This window comes from Rhipicephalus microplus, unplaced genomic scaffold, assembly GCF_043290135.1.
Source record: "Rhipicephalus microplus isolate Deutch F79 unplaced genomic scaffold, USDA_Rmic scaffold_14, whole genome shotgun sequence".
Taxonomy (NCBI): domain Eukaryota; kingdom Metazoa; phylum Arthropoda; class Arachnida; order Ixodida; family Ixodidae; genus Rhipicephalus; species Rhipicephalus microplus.
The window spans coordinates 36,137,361-36,155,104 of NW_027464587.1; the positions used below are offsets into that span (position 1 = coordinate 36,137,361).

Here is a 17,744-nt window from a genome sequence, read left to right on the forward strand (position 1 = left end):
TTTTTATCAGTGAAAAGTTTTCAGGCTGAACACTTATAATGTAGGCTGGTATTTCAGACCGAAGGTTACTGTTGTCTTTCAGAGTGCTGCTCATTCCACTAAAGATAGAACTCCCTCATCAGCATACATACGTGGTTAGGAACGTGCTGATTAAGAAAGCGTTTTTGAATAGTTTGAAAGCAAACTAGTATATCACGACTGCAAAGATGTTCATTTCTTGTGAAAGAGGTATCAGGGTGCTGGAAGGTTCGCACAGGACATTTCTTAACCATAACTTGAGTTGAAACAGGTCGTCGCAACGTCAGAATTAGCTGAGATTATCCAGCCTAAACAAAAATCAAAGAGACTGTAAGCAGCATAGCACAAAAACGTACTTTTCGAGAGCGTAATTATTCTCTAACCATCAAGAATAGTCGGGCAAAGAGCAAGTAGTTTAGGACCAAACCTTCAAAGTATATTAGCAGCCATCTGTAGAAGTTCTGGCACTTTCTTTCCCAGCGCAAAGTTTCATAACAAAATGTAAACTTGACGGACAATGAGCGACGAATGAGCTAGCAATAACTAAGTGTTCTATGGAGTTTTTTTCATAGCGTATTCAATAATTATCGTGGCACTACCATAGTCTCTGTTCCTAATTTAATTGTTGGAGGCGTTCTTGTGGTGTCAGTACAAGGCGCTCTGAAAATGCTGCGGAAGCTCAACCTTGGAACAAGTGCTGGACCAGAATGTCTTTCCAATATATTTTTAAGCGACGATATGTAGATCAGATATTAGAATACATGACGAGGATATTTCAAGTGTCATAACAATCTGGTGCTATACCTTATGATTGGCACAACGGAAGTGGTGCCTGTCCACAAATAAAGTAAAACATACTCATCACGGAACTATCAACCAGTGTATTTTTCATGTACATCATGCAAGTTTGCTAGGCGCATAGTAGCTAGTGAAATTTTAAAATTTTCAACAAAAAGTATTACTCTGTCTTCACATGAACATGGTTTTAGGTGAGGTAAGTTCACTTTTCCTCATCTTGTAAATACAGTCGAAGAATTCGCAGCAATATCGCATAGATACCGACAGGTAAATGTGCTGCTACTGGACTTTTGTAAGTTTGATAAGTTTTGACACGAGAAGTTACTTTGCAAACTAAGTATTATTTGGCTTTTCAGTACTTTATACCTCTGTCACGCGGGCACCCGCAATTACTCTCATCTTTACGACAGGGAATATTCGGTCGTTGTCACACGGTTACCCTTAAGACAAACGGAGGTAAGCGGAGAATTTCGCAAAGGAAGATCAGCAATCACTTTTTGCAGTGAAACAAGGTACTGTCGTCTCAAGTAGTCTGCAGGTCAGAAAATGTCCTTCTCACCATGCCTCACGAGTAGGGCCGGGGTATTTCTTACGTGCGTTTGGTTGTTGTCGTCATGTTTGCGTTTGCCCGTGAGAGGTATTACTGACACAACTGCATCATTGTCACCAGCTGAAGACACAACACAGTATACGGAAGAGTAGGTGTGCGCTCACGAGACAAAGAAATAGAAGAAATTTTGTGCACGGGATACAAAACTGCTAGTCGTAGAGCACGGCGACTAAAGAAATATAGCGTCAGTCACAAGGTGGCCAGCGTCACTGCGAGCATCGATACATTTAGCCAATCTGTTTTTACTTCAAATAGTTTTCAATGCTGTGTTCTCTTCATAGTTGTGATTTTGTAAAAACCGCATAACGAAGATTCACGACAAAAGCAACTAGATATGAAATCAAACATTGCTGTGAAGATAAAAAGCGCCAACTGAGCCTCTCGCGGCAACTATCACAACCTTGTCATTGCCGTGTGACACTGTCACATTTCGATCTCCGTAGCACTTCCTAGAGGAGATTGACTTTGTCGGAGTTTAACAGAGTTTGGTGGTGGTCGTGAGACAGGTGTATTATTAACTGGATTACTGCATATCTGTGAAATAGATCGAAATTCGTAGATAGAAATGGTTGTTGATCATCTACTTTGGCAGTTCTATCTGGAGTACCACAGGGCAGTGTACTCGGTTCATTACTATTCCTTATTTCTCCCAATTACATACAAAAAATACTACCGAAATCAGTTAGCAGTAGCAACATTATTTGCAGATGACTGCATCATATTTAAAGAAGTGAATTTGACTATAGGCCTTGAAATTCTTGTCGAATTGCTACAGAAAATAGATGAGTGATACCGGGACTTTAAAACGCAGTTGAATTCTTCCAGTCGGTTCTCCTCCGAATATCGCGAAAACAGCAACCAAGCGAATTCGAGTAACGCCTCAATCACCCCATTGAATAAAGATCTGCTATAGGAATGGCGGATTATGGAGCTGGAATTATTAGTGGCACTTGGCGCATGGTGGCGTATGGTGAATACTGGAGTGCCAGCAAAGCTTGAGCGTGAAACAGAATTATAACCACCGTGGCCACCTGCCACTAAAAAAGTAAAAACTAATCGTATAGAAAGCGATGTAACAAGCACCTGTAAAAAAAAAACAAAGGCGAGACAATGCGAATATGAGCATGGAACCTTCGTATTTACAAAAGAACACACTAACCACTGCGTCATGCCGACATATGGTTAGTTTGCTGTTAAATCACCAGTCAACTTACGAATTGACTGCTCCACAGTTCTGTTTGTCACGTACTCGAGATAGAGGGGATCTGAACCTGCTACTAAAATTTTCACATTTGTTAAGCACAAGCAAACTGCTGCCTGTAGCCATTGCCACTGCAATAATGGCAACAGCGCCATGTGGATCGAGTAGCAGGTACAGTTAATCGGTGGTTACTGTCAACTTTAGTGTTTGTTTCTCGCTAGTTCCAAAGGGCGACATCTGCTCAGGCTTTAAGACGCCTTTAGGCTCATTTGATAAATGCGCCCACACAATTGATGGAATATTGTGACGATTTTCGCGCCACTTACTTTGAAGTCATGACAGCGCGCTGCTGTTGCTCGATTGTTAGCAACCACTACATAACGGCTGGCTCAAAACGCATGAAGTGCGCCGGAAATATTATACTATCATATAGCTTCAGTAAAAATACGAATGGACGAGTCTGTCTTTTCGCATAAGAGCCAGAGATGCGCCGGCGAGTGCGACCGGCGGCTGTGGGTAAGAGCAGGCGTATGTTTAGTGAAAGTGCTGGAAGAGTGTCGCTTCGATGTTCGCCGCATCTTGCGCGAACACTGTACACATTAAAAAGGGCTTCATTTAGGTTCAATGAGGCGACAGCTGTGCTGTATCGTCATTCTTAATTGTCAAAAAATTGTATTGTGAGGCTTAGAGACGCTGATAACATACGGGCTTGGTTAGTAGGCCCAGCATTTGGTAGAATTCATGGTGGTAAAACAGAACGGTGAAAGTCAAACTTGCTGGGGCTTGACGCGACGTATGTCGTAGGTAAAACTGTATGCATATAAGCGTCGCACACACTTTGTTAACTTGGAAGTATGGCTCTGGTATTTGAGTTTGCAAGAATGGCCAGAGTTGCTTTTCTAGCGTGACGTCGTCAAGCTAGTGCTGTATGTTGGTCTACTGTTGAAAGGGGCAATCGCGAACTAGAGCTCATTCATTTCTCCACAACTACCTTGCGACGTAACATATCTACTGACGGTGTTTGTTCACAGTGACACCTCTCGTCTCTTAAACATTGCAACAAAGCAACAGATGGAGCATGCCAAACTGATCTATGTGCACGAAATGTAAACATTCACGGCCAAAATCCACGCTCTACAAAATGTGAAGCGTTTTTCATACTGCAGGAATAGAAAAAAAACGTACAAGAAAGCATAATGAGCAGTGTTTGTTTCTTTTGACCATAAACAAATTTCTCTGCACATTCAAGAATGCAGCACTTCCAATAAGGGATTTCACATATCTGCTATTCATCACGCCACCATTATTCAACAACTTCCATCACACCACTGTCATGTAGCTTGTTGACCAAGCAGTCCACAAAACACATTATGCATCACCACCTTCAGCCGGCATTTTCCACTGTCATCACCATTGGCTGTCGCCACCATCTGCCACCATTTTTTCTACTCTCGCCATCATCAGCCACTTTGACCTCTACAACTTCCACCATATACACTGATATTTCCACCTTATTCAGTATTCTTTCCCTATATACACCAAATATTGCAACATCCACCAACCAAGGAATTTAAGTAGGGCAGTCAGCAATTTCGTTGGTTACGCAATATCGATACTTAGCTGTCGCAACGAAAACTGCTTTAGCATGAATGGTTCATATAACAGATATCAGTTCATCAGTGTTTCGCAAGCTACGTGTACGTAAACATAAAATAAAACCACGCCTTCAAATATTAAGTTTTAGCATATACTACAATCATAAGGTCAAAGCTGTAATATGCTTGTGGGCTTCGGGACCTTCCTAAAAATACATGCACCAGCTCGAGAGTACTCAAAGTGTATCATTTTATTTATGAAAAGTACGGAAGACACGAGGCAAGCTCCTATATAATGCGGAATATGAGATTACGCCCCTGAAAAGACGCAGAAAAAGACAGCCCATTCCACTTTCCTCTACAGCATTCTGAGCGAAAGAGTGAGTATTGCCACGTTCTTTCCTCATGTTTCGCAAGCCTCTCCCCGCCCCTCTCCACCTAGTAGAAGCTTCAGAACAGTAGTAGATCCTTTCGTTAATATCACAGCCACTTTGGTAACAATACTGATTATTCTGGAACTTATGTGGCTGCTAGCGATAACGCTAAAATATTCGACGGCACGGTATAATTGCCAATGCGCTTCACAACGTCTCAGTTGATGGACGGCCGACGCTCTTTTCGCCGCTATCGGTGCTAGTGTGTATCACTGTAACCTTAAGTTTCATTTCCTGGCCACAAGTCCTGTATGAATAAACAGTTTCATCTTCAATGTACAGTCTGCTCCTTTCGTGCACGTCACGACCTCGTGACAATATAGCACTGTCGTCTATTCTAGCGCTGCTGACGTCTAGGAGAACACGCCACATCAACACAAGACCATATTTGCTAGCGCAGTTGCTTTCAGTAGCAGTTTTGTTCCGAGAACAATATCAGATACGAATAAGCCCCCAGAAATCATCATTGAAGTCCCTGATTTCTTCATTGTCTGGAAAAGTATTTGTTGATGAATCTATGATGACCGTGTTTTGGTGTATGATGCGTTGGTTGCTGGATTGGCTTTTTTCACTACTTGAAAAATTACCTGCCGTCGTGTTATTGTGCCACCTATACAATCAATTGTTAGTTTGCGTACTAAACACGCTTGTTCATCTTACTGTTTTGATACATGTATGCCCCTCAGTGGCGTACCAACTTCTTCGCGAGTGAGAGGGCGGGGGGCTAATTCGCTGCCCCTGTTGTCTTTTATATATATATATATATATATATATATATATATATATATATATATATATATATATATATATATATATATATATATATATATATATATATATATATATATATATGCAAGCATGGTGGTTGTGTGGCCGTAGCGTTGAAAGTAGTCAAGTATGATGATGTTTGATAATTTGTGGCGCAAGGGCCATTTCATGGCCAAAGAGCGCCAGTTCACCTTACTAGAGATATGGACAATGATTGTGATAAGCGGCTGTATAAGGGCCGTAAAATTCCTCGCACTGAGGCGGGTAAAAACATGGTGGTAATAAAATCATGGCCGTGCCATGAAAGGTGTATGGTATTAATGGATGACAAAACATTGTTGTAATAAAAACGATGGTGGACATGTATGGCATTAGCACAAGTGCCTCACTCGTTCACAGCTTTGCTTCGAAGGGCCGTGAGGCAAGTGCTTTATTGGGTGCAGCCACTGCAGCGGAGACCCCTCTGGAGAGGTCGTGCTACGGAATTCCCGGTTAAGTGATATGAAAGTTACGAATTTCTTTGAAAAACGCTAACAATGATTTATGACTAAAAAGTGGTTCCCTACCGACGAACATTGCAGGATGGAGTGGTATCCGTTGGCGGTAGGGTAACGGAAAGTGTTGTCTTCTCAGCACTTCTAATTCTTTACACTGGATTGAAATGTGAAGTACAGTGAGTGCTTTTCCACATCTATCACACAAAGTTGGATCGTCCCCAGATAAAAAAAAATGACTGTGTTGTATGTGTATGTCCTGTTCTTAACCTTGTAAGGATTACTTCTGTGTGGCGTGACTTTGATACTGGCGGCAAATGACCAAGATGCGGCTTGATGATATGCAATTTATTATCTGTGTGTGTGTCCCATGTGACCTGCCAATAGCCTCTGAGCTTTCGTTTAAAAAAAAGGTTTCAAGTTGAGTACAGGGACTGGTATCGATGTATTGAAAGCGGTTTTCTTGGCGGATCCAGCTAGCTGGTCCACCAGAACGTTGCCTTGAATTTTGCGGTGTTCTGGCACCCAGCTGACTACAACATGCTGCTTCGATGAGTATACTATGCATAAGAGCGAATAGAGCGAGACAAGGAAAGGGTTCTTGTGCTTTTTAGGAGTTTTCAGAGCTTTTACTAAGTTGAGGGAATCTGTATATATCATTGCGTTCTGTAGTTTTATTTGTTTAATGTGTTTGGCGGCCGCGAGTATCGCATAAGCTTCGCCGGTGAAAATGCTTGAATCAGGGTGCAGAACGCCGGCTTTCGAAAAGGATGGACCAACGGCTGCGTACGAGACAGAAGTGTTAGACTTCGAAGCATCCGTAAAGAACTCAGGACATGTGTATTTATGTTGTAGTTCAAGAAAGTATGTCTGGATGTGTGCAATTGGTGCATGCTTCGTAACCTCTAAGAAAGACATGTCGCAATCTATCGCCTGCCACTGCCATGGTGGCAGGCGTACTACGGGAGCCATCAAACAGTGTTCAAGTGGCACACCAGTTTCCTTCGCTAGGCCCCTTACACGGAGTGAGTAGGGCTATCTCATGGAAGGCCGTTTTTCAAACACAGAAAGGCTTGACGTGTCATTACTTGTGGAATGTGATGGTGGGCTAGGCAGCTGTGCCACGTCGCAGCGCACTTACCGCTTCGCCCTGGTCAAGCAGGTATCCCTGGCAATGGTCCTGCACCTACTGCTTCCCGCCCTGGTGAATCCTTCGTTAGATTTTTCTTGGAATGGGACGCTGCCACCTTGCGAAAGCGAGGCAGGTGCTCGCCAATACGCAATCATCGCGGCTGCACCACTGCTGGCAACAACACTACCGGACCCCCCCACCCTCACTTCAACCTGGACAGCACCATCGCAGCCAACATCATCGCTCCCCCCAGCTATAAAAGAGCAACGCCCGTCGGCAGCACTTCGTGGGCTAGGCAGCTGTGCCACGTCGCAGCGCACTTACCGCTTCGCCCTGGTCATGCAGGTATCCCTGGCAATGGTCCTGCACCTACTGCTTCCCGCCCTGATGAATCCTTCGTTGGATTTTTTTTTGGAATAGGACACTGCCACCTTGCGAAAGCGAGGCAGGTGCTCGCCAATATGCAATCATCGTGGCTGCTCCACTGCTGGCAACAACACTACCGGACCCCCCAACCCTCACTTCCACCTGGACAGCACCATCGCAGCCAACATCATCGCTCCCCCCAGCTATAAAAGAGCAACGCCCGTCGGCAGCACTTCGTGGGCTAGGCAGCTGTGCCACGTCACAGCGCACTTACCGCTTCGCCCTGGTCATGCAGGTTAGTGGGTACAATAGCCTATTTGCTAAAAAGACAAGTAACTACTACTTGGTGCAGCTGCTGAGCCCACAGTGCCTTTGTGAAATCATCCTTGAGTGCGCCCATACCACCTCCTCTCTACTGTTATTATTGTCCGGTGACGTCGAGACTAATCCTGGCCCAGAAATGCAAGAAATCCTCACCGAACTACAAAAAATTTCCCCTGGGCAAGCTACACTTCTCACTGAGGTGCAAGAACTTAAAAACCAGCTATCGACAACCAACCAAACCATAACTGACCTAAGTAAACACATGACTGAAGTAGAAAACCACTACCAGAACCTGTCGCCTTTACATGCAGATCTTGAAGTGATCCGTACGGACGCAACTGAAACGAACCGTTTGGTCTCCAAACTGGAGGCTAAATTAGACGACGCAGAAAACCGCTCAAGACGTAATAACTTAATATTCTACAACGTTCCCGATCCTAACCCAGCCGAAACAAAGGCAGAAGCAGAAGGGCTTATTATCAGACACTGCCGTGAACATCTCCAAGTAGTCATCGACCCAAAAGAAATAGATCGCGCACATCGCCTCGGACGCCATGCCACCAATCGCAACCGCCCTATGATAGCAAAGTTCACCTTCCATAAAACCAAAGAGGCCGTACTTACAAATGCACCCATGCTGAGAGAAACCGACTTCAGCATCGGCGAAGACTTCTCCCAGTCTGTCCGAACCGCTCGCCGACACTTAGTTAATTTCGCGAAAGCGAAATCAGCAAAGTTTCAGATACGGTATAAAACCCTTCATATGGGCTCAAAACGTTACATTTTTGACAATGCTTCACAAACTGTAAAAGAAATCGCATAGCAAATCCCTCGAACGAAGACAGTAACGAACCGCCCCCGTAATCTAGCACCAAACAATCTTTCCTTATCTGTAATCTTTACTAACATGCGCAGTTTTCTACCGAAACGAGAAAAAGTATCTAGCCTTGTGACGTCATCCAATGCCAATCTTGTTGTATTGACAGAAACGTGGCTTACCGATGACGTGACGGACACTGAAGTTCTTGCAGATCTTCCTAACTTTCACTACCGAAAAGATCGCGAATGCACTCGCGGAGGAGGCGTACTGATCACCGTCGGCGCGGAATTATCATGTTCCGTATTCAACATAGCATCTGACATAGAAATCTTATGGCTACATTGCCGGGCTCCACCCCACACAATACCGCTTGGTGTCTGCTAAATCCAGACTTCGCAAACAAATTTAACGATATACTAAATGCGCTCACCAAAGCCCACCCGAATGCCCATATTTTGCTGTTTAGTGACTTTAACCTTCCTAATATTAACTGGCAAACCGGAACAACCGCACAAGGAAACCAGAAAGACTCGAGAGAATTTCTAGATGCTTGTTTCAACTTTAACTTATCACAACTTGTATCAGAGCCAACACGTGTTGCCGCCAATTTCGCAAACATCCTTGATCTAACCATCCATCCTCCTAGCTTATCGTCGATTACCTATCTCGATGAAATTAGCGACCATAAAGTTATCCATGCAGATTTCGCATTTTCCCCAGAGCGCCGTGAAGTGCTAAACAAAACAATATTGTTAGAAGAAAAGAAGAGACGCCGTAACGACGAGGCTGGGGATTAGATATATTCCAAACCAGCGGTAATGGCGTGCCCGGTTCACCAGCGATCGAGTGGAGACAACCCTTCGTCTTCCTCGTCAGGCACACACGCGCGTCGCCCCCTAGAATATTAGTATACATGCATGTAGCATAACCCCCGGCGGTGCAAGCGCCGTCTCGGCGCATTTAGATGTCAACGTCACTAGGAGAGTTGTAGGGCTTCAAGCGCGCAACATGTACAATATCGGTAGCCTGTTGGGCACATGAAGGCAATGGGGTGGCAGGACCAATTTCATATGTTACAGGCGTAACCACACGGAGGACACGGTATGGGCCTGTGTAGCGAGTAAGCAGTTTTTCTGACAAGCCAACTTGACGGGTCGGAGACCAGAGCAGTACCAAAGAACCGGGTGGAAAGTGTACGTCGCGGTGTCGTTGGTCATACAAGCGCCGTTGCTTCTCTTGAGAGGTCAGAAGGCGAGTACGGGTGATTTCGCGTGCGTGAGCGGCCCGAGTGATAGCGTCCATGGCATATTCACTGGTCGGTACTCCAGGAGACGGTATGACGGTGTCTAGAGGCAATGTTGGTTCTCGGCCAAACAGCAGAAAAAATGGAGAGTAACCAGCAGTGTCATGGCGCGAAGAATTGTAGGCAAATGTGACGTACGGCAACGCGAGATCCCAGTCGGTGTGGTTGGTAGAAACATACTTAGCGAGCATGTCTGTAAGAGTTCGATTTAGGCGCTCCGTGAGTCCATCGGTTTGCGGGTGGTATGATGTAGTCAGCTTGTGTCTCGTTTTACAGGACTGCAAGATGTCGGCTATGACCTTCGACAAAAAGGTGCGGCCACGATCTGTAAGCAGCTGCCGTGGGGCTCCGTGTTGCAAAATCACGTCCTTGAGGAGGAAGTCGGCGACATCTGTGGCGCAGCTTGTTGGGAGATCTCGTGTGATGGCATAACGCGTGGCGTAGTCGGTGGCCACGGCTATCCACTTGTTACCCGAGGAAGACAAGGGAAAAGGGCCAAGTAGGTCCAAGCCAACGCGGAGGAACGGTTCTGAGGGAATATCGAGTGGTTGAAGGCGTCCGGCGGGAAGTGTCGATGGCGTTTTGCGGCGCTGACATTTCTCACAAGCCGCAACGTACCTTCTGACTGAGCGTGCAAGCCCTGGCCAGTAGAAGCGTCGGCGTATTCGGTCGTAAGTGCGTTACACACCAAGGTGACCAGCAGTCGGAAGGTCATGAAGTTTATGTAGAACTTCCGAGCGAAGGTGTTTCGGAATGACAAGCAGCAGAGCCGGTCCATCCGGCTCAAAACTTTGGCGGTATAATACACCATCGTGGAGCACGAACGAGCGATAGGACTTACTGGAAGATGGTGATTCGAGGCTCTCAATGATAGCACGCAAGGACGCATCATAGCGCTGCTCGTCACCGATGCATGTCACTTGCGAAAGGGAAAAGACGCAAGGCTCGGTGTCGGTGTCATGCATAGTGCTCGACTCAGCGACCGGGTAGCGCGACAGGCAGTCTGCGTCCTGATGTAGGCGTCCGGACTTGTACGTCACCGTAAATGTATACTCTTGGAGTCGCAGAGCCCAGCGCCCAAGCCGGCCAGTAGGATCCTTCAGTGACGTAAGCCAACATAGCGCATGATGGTCAGTTATCACAGTGAAATTAGTGCCATATAAATATGGGCGGAACTTTGAGACTGCCCAAACAAGAGCAAGACATTCACGCTCCGTAATAGAATTGTTGCACTCAGCAGCTGTGAGGAGGCGGCTAGCGTAGGCGACCACTCGGTCGTGTCCCCGTTGGCGCTGGGCTAACACGGATCCGATTCCGTGACCACTAGCATTGGTTCGAACTTCCGTATTCTATCTTAGGGGAACCGCCAAATAGTGGTATGAGAACCATGAAACAGAACTTGTGAGTTGGGCAGTGTGCAGGGAGAAAATGCTAGACCTGTTCGGAAAGCCGATTGGAAGAAAAATGGCCGCGAACAAAATGCTCGCGTCTCGGGCGCAGACCTCGACCGAGTCTTACGTCTCCTATATAGAAGATGTGTTGTCGTTGTGTCGCAAAGCCAATGCCAATATGCCGGAGGCTGACAAGGTCGGGCATATTCTTAAGGGGATTGCGGATGACGCATTCAACCTCCTCATCTGCAAAAATTTTTCTACAGTGGACGCCATTATAAAAGAATGTCGGCGCTTTGAGCAAGCGAAGAGCCGACGGATTAACAGCGTGTTCACCCGCCTTCCGAATACGGCTGCAACATCATCTTGCGAAGACCGTGCAAGAACACAGCCACCACCTCTAGATTCATCGGATCAGGTGACCCGAATTGTACGGCGCGAACTTGAAGCCATTGCCTCTGCTCCGGCTCACACCGCTGCAAGTGACACCACCCCACTCACTGCTAACATGGTTCAAGCCATCGTCCGCCAAGAACTCGCCAGCATAGGTATTCCCTCGGTGTGCGCTTTGCCCAGACCGCAGCGAGCTTCATGGCGTCCACCCTCGTCCTATCGCGAGCAGCAGTTCATGGCCCGATCTCGCGACCCTGCGGCGTGGAGAACCATCGACAATCGACCAATTTGTTTTCATTGCCACCGTATTGGTCATGTCGTCCGTTACTGCAATTACCGCTGGTCCTCGCCACCTCGGACTTCATCTCAACCTCACTACCGACAAGACAGCACCCGCTTCGCGTCTGCCGTGCAGCCTTCTCCGCAAAACAACTACAGAAGGTTCAACAGCCGATCTCCGTCACCGCATGGTCATCAGTCGCGTTCGCCTCCAGGACGTCGCCAGTCGTCTCGCTCACCGCAGACTCGCAGGCCGTCATCTCCATTCAACCCCGCTCCTGCCTACCCGGAAAACTAAACGGTGCAGCGCCCGGAGGTGACGCTGCATCTTCGACTCCCTCCACAAATCCTCTCTTGACGCTTCCGACGAGACAAAATTTGTTAGACGTTGCCGTTGACGGTGTGCCTATTTCTGCCCTTATAGATACTGGAGCGCACATTTCTGTAATGAGTACTAGGCAGAGAGTACCGGCGGCACAATCGATGAGGGCAGAATGCGTCGATAGGAAGTCCATGCCGAAGATTAGGTCGTGGGGGCAATTTTCAAGGACCGTAAATAAAACGGGAACATGGCGGCCGGCAATACTAACACGAGCGGTACACATTCCAGTGATGGCCACAGTTCCACCATCAGCGACACGGAGGGCTTTAGTTGCTGCAGGCGTGAGGACTTTTTTGAGCAGGCGACACAGATGAGCACTCATTATAGACACTTGAGCTCCGGTATCGACTAACGCCGTCAAGGAAATACCGTCCACATACACCTCAATCAAGTTCGTATCAGTGGGGAGCGTCAATGGAGGATTTGGATCATTCGCAAGCTATGCAGCAATATGTTTATATGATAAAGGTAACCATCAAGAAATTAACAACGAACTCAGTAGCTTCTTCCCAGATTTTGAAGCCAACTTCCGTAGCCGATCCGTCAATGAAAATTGGATAGTTCTTAAACAAAAACTTATTGAACTAAAAAATAAGTTTATTCCGAAGAACACATTTCGTGCCACGCAGCAAAAGCCCTGGTATACTAAAACATTAAACCGACTAAGCAACAAGAAAAAACCCCTTTTCCGCCAGGCAAAATCTAAAGGGACGCCATGCACATGGGATAAATACTACTCCGCCAAAAATGACTATCTTACAGCAATTCGCAACGCCAAGCACGCATTTTTTAACACGAACCTACCCAACATGCTAAGTGATAACGTAAAAAAATTTTAGCAGACCGTCAATCCAAAACCATCTCGCACTATCTCCCTTACTAACGAATCCGGTGAAGTGACCACAAATGCCGAGTGTGCTCATATTTTTAACATTGCATTCTCGTCGGTGTTCACCAGAGAACCTAGTATGCCTTCCGTTCCCACAACCACCCTGATAGGTTCCAGCATGCCTGCGCTAGCATTTTCCGCGGACGGCATTTCTTCCCTAATAAAAACATTGAACTTTCCTCGTCATGTGGCATTGACGAAATTAATTCTAAACTGTTAAAGAACATTACCGATACAATTGTACCATACTTGCACCTCATATTCTTACAGTCACTCAGCACCGGCGACCTTCCGAATGACTGGAAAATTGGTAAGGTCGTTCCAGTCTACAAAGCAGGCGACAACAACTCCCCACTCAATTATCGTCCCATTTCATTAACAAGCATCCCATGCAAAATCATGGAACATGTCATATATTCTCATGTCATCAACTTCCTCGATTCCAATAGTTTCTTTCACACCTGTCAGTATGGCTTCCGCAAGGGACTTTCCTGTGAAACACAATTAGCACTCTTTCTTCACGACATACATACAAATCTTGACACCAACTTTCAGACTGACGCCATTTTCCTTAACTACGCAAAAGCATTTGATACAGTTCCACACAACAAACTAATACAGAAGTTATCCGGGCTAAATTTTGACCCTAACGTAATAAGATGGATTAAATCTTTTTTAGCTAATCGTTCTCAATTCGTGCACGTAAATAATGAATCCTCTGAACCTCTCGAAGTAACGTCAGGAGTACCGCAAGGGTGCGTCCTTGGCCCCTTGCTATTTCTAATCTACATTAATGACCTACCACTAACTGTGTCTTGCAAAATCCGCATGTTCGCCGACGATTGCGTGATCTACCATACAATAACTAATGCTTCCGATCAACTAACCCTACAACACGATCTGAACAACATTCAAGAATGGTGTGACAATTCACTTCTCAAACTTAACCCCAACAAGTGTAAGGTTGTCTCATTCACTCGCCGCAAAAATCCTTTCCTATTCCCATACGAAATCACTAACGCCCCTCTAGAAATAGTACAGTGTTTCAAATATCTAGGTGTCACACTGTCCGCCGATCTAACTTGGAATGCGCATGTCAGAAACATTATCTCATCTGCAATTAAAATATTGGGATTCGTGAAACGTCATCTGCGTTGCGCACCTCAACACGTAAAACTTCTCGCATACACATCCCTCATCAGGCCAAAACTGGAATACGCCTCTGCAATATGGAATCCACCTCAAATTTACCTAATCAATGACCTTGAATCCATTCAAAATCGCTCAGTCCGATTCATACATTCGTCATATTATTATGACATCAGTGTTTCATCCTTAAAAGCCCAATCTGGATTGCAGCCACTTGCCCTTCGACGCCGCATAGCCACTCTTTCCCTGTTTCATAAGCTGTTTCATTCGCCCCTCAACCATCCTCCATACGTCATCCCTCCGACGTACATTTCGCACCGCACCAGCCACCCCCTCCAAGTCTCCCGTTACCGCACTAGGACTGCTACCTTCTCCGCATCCTTCTTTCCGCGTGCTGTGAAGGACTGGAACGACCTCCCAAACCACGTCGTCAGAATCACCTGCCCATCAACTTTCGCTAAAAATGTAACAACTCATCTCTGTCAGTGAAACTTTATGGAAATGTATATACCCACACCTATGTAGCAATATTTTATACTTTGAATGTAGCAAAAGTTTTATATCCTGTATACAAACCCTTTATGTGGCAAATGTTTTTTATATCCTGTACATACACCCCTTATGTAATACCCCTTTGTGGGGTCTTTAAGGAAATAAAATATGATGATGATACTATGATGATGGGTGACCCTTGTCTGTGTCTACATTAAAATAAGATTTAAAAGTCATGTAGTATCTCTGTAGGTGGAGTGACCATTCGTGCGATTCTACGTAGAGGCTTTCCACGGGGCTACTGCGAAAAGCACCCGAGGATTTACAGATGCTCAAATGATGAACATGGTCAAGCATTTTAAGGGAAGTAGGTGTCGCAGACTGATTTGCTATTGCCCCATAGTCTAGGCGGGTACGTACGAGGCTTTTATACAAGTTCATTACACACTTCTTGTCGCTTCTCCACGTAAGCGTGACAACACTTTCAGATCGTTCATGGCTTTAATGCACTTGTTTTTTAAATACTTAATGTGTGGTGTGAAGGTTAGCTTCGTGTCCAGGATGACCCTAAGAATTTGTGTTCGATGTTAACAGAAAGGCGTTGCCCATACAGTTGAATATTAGGTTCGGAATTAGGGCCTCTCTTCCTGGAAAACACGCCACACGTGCTTTTCTGTGCATTCAATCGGAACCCGTTTTCTTCAGCCCAATTGTAGACTTTGTTCAACCCAAGCTGAACCTGGCGCTCACACAAGGCCAGATTGCAAGATCTGAAACCAAGCTGGACGTCATCGACATATGTACAATAAAACATATTGCGAGAGGCGGACAAGCGCAAGAATCCATTTTGATGAGAAAAAGTGTGCAACTATGTACGCCACCTTGCGGCACGCCTGTTTCTTGGACAAATGCTTGGGAAAGAATGCTGCTGACTCGAACTCGGAATGCCCGATTTGACAAAGAGCTTTCGATTATCTTAAACATTCTTCCGCACACGCCAAGATGGGACAGGTCTCTTATTATTTCAAAGCGCCTTGTTGTACTGTAAGCTTTTTCGATATCTAGGAACACAGAAAAAAAGTATTGCTTATGAACGAAAGCGTTTTTGATCTGTGCCTCGATACGAACAAGGTGGTCGGTGGAGAATCTACCCTCTCGAAACCCGCACTGAAATGGGTCGAGCAAATTGTTTGTTTCAAGGAAATGATCAAGTCGGCAGTTGATCATTTTTTCGAAACGTTTGCACAGGCAGCTTGTAAGCGCAATTGGCCTACAACTCGAAACTGAAGAAGGGGGCTTGCCCTGTTTCAAAATCAGAATAACAATAGCTTCTTTCCAAAAAGTAGAGATTCCACCAGAGAACCAGATATCATTGTACAAGCAAAGTACGATTTTTGTGTTTCAATTGGTAGGTTTTTTAACATTTCGTACACCACATGGTCAGAACCTGGAGCGCAGTCACTACAGGAGTTCAGTGATGTTTGGAGCTCAGGTAAGCTGAAAGCTTGGTTGTACGCCTCGTATCTTGTAGATTTGTGTTTCAGTTTTTGCTTTTCTATCTTTGTTCTGTATTTTCTAAAGCGTCAGTATAGTGCGACGAGCTGGACATCCGCTCGAAGCGTGCACCAAAGAAGTTCGCCAGAAGTTTCAAGGTTTCACCCTGTGTGTTTACGAGTGGGAGTTTTTGTACTTGTCTTTCTGCTACCCTACAACCATGTTTCAAACTTTAGTCTCCTGTGTATATGAATTTATCTCTGATAAAAACTTGCCAACTTTCTCTTCTGGCCTGCCGACGCATTCGCCTGGCCTAGACTTAATTTTCTTAAAGATTTGAAGATTTTCGGCAGTCGGTGAGTTCCGAAGCAACCTCCATGCTTTGTTTTGCTGCTTGCGTGCTTTTCGGCATTCAGAGTTCCACCACGGCACACGCCGTTTTCCAGGGTGTCCATTTGTTTGCGGGATGCATTTTGTTGCAGCATCAATCAAAAACGCTGTGAAGTAGTTGACAGCAACATCAATGCTCAAAGTACATATGTCACTCCAACCTAAACGAGCGATGGTGTAACACTGTTCCCAGTCGGCTCTGTTTATGAGCCATTTGGGAACACGTGGTGGACACTCAGTTGCTGTAGTTGTGCTCAAAACTACGGGGAAGTGGTCAATTCTACACGGATAACTGGTGACTTTCCACTGGAGTAGAGGCACGAGAGACGGCGATACTATGCTTAGGTCTATGGAGGAGTAGGTGTTATTAGCGAGATTATAATAGGTTGGTTCTTTTAGATTTAGGAGACACGCGCTCGACGAGAGAAGGAACTGTTCATTCAGTCGACCTCGCGCGTCGCAACGAGAGTCACCCCATAGCCTGTTATGCGCAGCGAAGTCTCCAAGGAGAACATAAGGCTCTGGAAGTTAATGAATTCAAGAGTGTAAATCACGTTTTTGCAGCTGATAGGAGGAATGTAAATAGTGTAAATTGTGATCAGTTTATCAAAAAGAACAGCTCGAACAGCCACTGCCTCAAGGGATGTTTGAAGTTGTAAGTGTGTGCATGCAATCCCTTAATTCACTATAATGGCAATACCTTCGGATGATGTCATGGCATCATCTGTCCTTTCGGAAAATAATGTATTTACGAAGAAAGTTTTTGTGTTTTGAATTAAGGTGTGTTTATTGTACACGCAGCAGTTTTGGTGAGTGGTATAAAAGCTCTTGAATGTCATCAAGGTTTCTGAGAAGGCCCCTGACGTTCCATTGTATGATTTGATTGTTCATAGTCAATGTAAAGTATTGCTGTGTGTACGAAAAGCGAGTGGATGTTTAGGCGGGGAGTTTGAGTTTATGTAAAGGGCCGTCACCAGGCCCTGTTATCTGTTTTTTTGTTTTTTGGCGCGCTCCAAGGAGCC

General features: G+C 45.5%; 1 protein-coding gene across 1 annotated transcript in view; it reads right to left on the bottom strand.

Moving 5' to 3' along the window:
* Positions 1-17,744, bottom strand: part of LOC142784403 (beta-scruin-like) — a 315,658-nt gene that overhangs the window by 78,496 nt on the left and 219,418 nt on the right. The gene's annotated exons all lie outside the window — the stretch shown is intronic.